Raw genomic sequence first — 4,482 nt, 5'->3', positions numbered from 1 at the left:
ATTAATGGTTTTTCTTATGTTTATCCTTCTCACAAATATAAGGTAAATGTTTCCATGTAAAAAACAAAAAGTTATATTTACAAATATGGTAAATGCATATATGTTTTGAAGGTGTAGGCAAATTAAAGATTAACTGTCTTCAAAAACAAATCACCCTTTCTTATATTATCCATATATAATTACCTAATTTGCTAAATTAAGTGTGATAATATTAATTATTGCGCTGCCTTCTTGATTATATATTTAGTAATATTACAATTATTGTATTTTTTACATCAAATAATTTTATTCACACAATATTTTTAACAAGTAATAAATATGTTCTATTTACCCTAGTTCCCTTGTTTGATTTTTTTATATATTTCAAGTATTCCTTAATCTATGATTATTAATAATTATTTATAAATACCTTCCAATTGTAAAGTAATATTTATAGCGGATTTGTATAAAACGAGATTTTATAGTTGAATATATATTTTTTATTTCATTTCCGCATGATAATATATTAATTTGCTAAAAAATTATTTAGCTTTCTATTAAAATTCTTATTATTATCATCATCATCACATAATCATTTTGAATGAAAAAATGTATATGTTTCTCTAACACAACATAGGTGATATAGCAGAAACAAATTGATATTATATAATAATAATTTAAATAATTATCAATGTTTAACTTATATATATTGGTTTGTAAAGTATCTAATAATGCTTTATATACAAATATATTATATATATTATAAAACAATATAAAAATTCATACAAAAATATTTAGCAATGTAAATCTTATGCAAAATATTGAAAAAAAAATTGAACTAAATTTATTTCCACATTACAATAATTAAATTACGAAATAAACATTATTTATTCATATACAAATGAATGTATGCACAAATATATATATATATATATTATATATATACCTTTTTCCGTACCCTTTTATATTTATTTTTCCATATCTTTATAATAAAGCCTTTATATTTTTTTGTGAATTTTTATTATTTGTTATTTATTATTGTTTCCTTTTTTTAATTAAATGACAAATAACCTATTTAAGCTATTTGTATTAAATTATCCTTACAATAAAATTTAACTAAAGTACCATTTAATAACAACCTCTCTCCATGTGCATTATTGTATATTTACTTATTGAGACAAATAAAAATGGATGAAATATTATTACATATGCATTACAGCTGAAAGTATATATTAATATATTTTTTTGATTAAAACTTATAATAAATATTGGAAGAAAACAAAACTTCATAGGTATATACAAAGATTTTTTTTTAAATATTTAAAAAAAATTTTGATGCTACATTGCACCCCATAATATTTATACAAATTATACCACATAATATTGTTGTATGACATAATATATTATATACATAGGACATTATATTGCATATAAATATGTAAGCTTTATATGTATATAGAGAGATACCCCATATAATGCTCCAAACTTAAAAAATGAAAAGACAAAACACAATATATGAGAAGTTGTATCTACAATGTGTTACTACAAATGGCTATTTTAGTTCAAACAAATATAATCACCTTTGTTAAATAGTTTATTTTAATCTTTTATTACATTCAACATATTATTTAAACATTTTCCTTCTCTTTTTTATTAAATTCTTTGAATACATCATTAAACATTGAAACAAAATGTTATAAATAATATATATATGTGTGACAATATTTAAAAAATTATAAAGGGCAGCACTCACTGTCAATCGTATATATGCCGTTTTGTAGCTAATACATAATACAACAATAAATATTTATTCGCAATTAAATTCAAAGAATCTTGTTTTTTTTAAACGTCACACATAATATTATTCTAATGGATCAATTTTAAAAGCATATATATATGAAATCGAAAAAAAAAAATTTCTTAGACTTGATTTAATAAATTCATCATCGGTTATATATAAAGAAATCGATGCAGCTTAATGGAAATAAGAAAAACGCATATTAAGAAATTCCTCCATATTATATGTACATATATTAAAGAATAATATATGTTAATAATAATTTTATTTAGATTCATTTAAAGGGAAAAAAAATTCAAAGACTTATGAAAAATTATTATAATTTTAATCATAATATTAATCATAATATTAATTTTTACTTAACCCTCTCTTAGTGAGATATTTATATATTAATGTAATATAAGCCTTATATTATTTGCAGGATATTGCAAATTATTTTTTATGGTGTAAAAGGGTAAAATTATGTTATTCATTAAAAAAGAACATTATCTAGACTGTAAACACCACATACTCAAAAATATAATTTGTAACACTTTTGTCCTTATAATGCAGAAATAAAGCATATATTTTTATACTATTGTTAAATATTTATATAAATTTCTACATAAAAATACATATAGAAATGCTCTTTAAAATTTAAAAAATAAAATAATAAATAAAAGTATTAAATATGATTTTTTTTTTTTGTAATTAGCTTCTAAAATAAAATGTTACTATAAAATTATCAACTAAACTTGAAATAAGGACATGCTGGCATTTGCATAATTTATAACACAAAATAAAAAATTAAATTTTGATATTTTACATGATACTTTTTTGTGACTTTCATTTATTTGATAAATTTAATAACCAAACAAAAAACATCCACCATATATTTCAGACAAAATGTTACACCATAATTTTAAATAATGCTTGATAAAATTATGTTTTATCAAATAAAAAGAACATGGAATTATATATAATAATTGTTTAAAAATAAAAATTGTATACTATTAAATTAGAAACGTGCTAATTAATACGTAGAGTAATGATACTTTTACATAAATTAGACACACATATACAATTATATATATATGCATATCATAAATTTGTTTTTTTTCATTATTTTTGTTGGTATTATAAATTTCATACAAAATACTTATATTTCAAATATGGTAGCAATTTTAAATTTCCTTAAAAAATATCACAAAAAATAAAATAAATATTATTGGACATGTGCATTTTTGTTAATGGTTCATAAAAAAATATTTGTTCACAATTTCATCCAAATAATACAAGTTAGATTGTAGATGATCAAAAAATGTCCCATTCTACCAATTTAATTTTATAATGTAATAAATAGTTAATATACCACACAAAAATATATGCACATATATATATAATATATATATTTTTTATCATTTAAAAATACAAGTTCCTTTTTACTTTGCAACTTTATTTTATTCCATTTTATCACTATTTTTTTTTAATTAAAGGCCAGAATTTTTATAAACATTAATATATTTTGGCTAGTTATATTTATATAATTAAAAAAAACACCGTCCAATTATGTTTTGTTGTATTTTGTTCATAAAAAATGTCTAAAAAATATATTCATTAATTTGGACAACTGCATTTTATAGGATATAAAATATATTATTTTTTAATTATATATATTTATTGTTGTATTTTGTTTTGTCTTTTTCATAAAAATTATCCCATATTATGCATTATATATAATATATATATTTATTTGATGCATGTCATTTATATAATCAAAAATTCACTATTTTTTGGTGCACTGATTTTACACGCTGCACACAAAAATACATTATCACGTATGCACACATAAAAAATTATTTTTTAATAAATTATTAATGAATAATTATTAGTATGCACAAAATATTACTTAAATGTTAAAGCAGTCACCATCGTAATACATTACTAGTGAAAATTGTATGACGGTATTGCTTTATGTAACGATAAATTGTAATGAAATGTGTACATATATGCAGCTTGCAAGCACAACCTTTTGGCCTTTAGGAGCATATATACTTTATAACGTATTTACATTACATTTGTTTTTTGATATCATACAACGTAAAAAATAGGTGAAAAATAATAAAAAATAAAAATAATAAGGAAATACTATATGTGCGTCGCTTTCTATTGAATAACCAAATTGTTTTATAAATATTTTATATTGTGTATTTTTCTGCATGTAGTTCTTCGATGTGATATATAACATATATGCTTATCTTTTCGTTTATTATTTTATATTTTTTGTTTTTGTTTTTATTTTTTTTGATGCATATTTTTATTTCGTTGTTTTAGTTTGTTATACTTTCGTTTTTTTTTCGATGTTATTATATTTTTAATTCTCACACTTTAAATATTTTAAGGGTTAAGGAGAAATATATATATATATGATATATATATTTATATAATAATGCATACTCCTTGGTTATAAATATTTATTATTAATCACTCTCTTTTATTCTATAATTTAATGCCAATTTTAATTTGTTATTAAAGTAAATATTATTTAGTAAATTTTGTATTTAATTTTATGAATAATATGAATAGTTATTGTTTGTTTTATATATTCTTTATTTTATTCGTCAATTTTTATTTGGTTATTCTGTCTTTTTTTTATGCTTTGTTGACTTTGTAACATTTGTTTAAATTTATTTTAAATTTGTCGTTTTATACAATAAATAGCAAAG

This window comes from Plasmodium yoelii, assembly GCF_900002385.2.
Source record: "Plasmodium yoelii strain 17X genome assembly, chromosome: 11".
In the NCBI taxonomy this organism is placed as follows: Eukaryota; Apicomplexa; class Aconoidasida; order Haemosporida; family Plasmodiidae; genus Plasmodium; species Plasmodium yoelii.
This window is presented reverse-complemented; position numbering follows the sequence as displayed.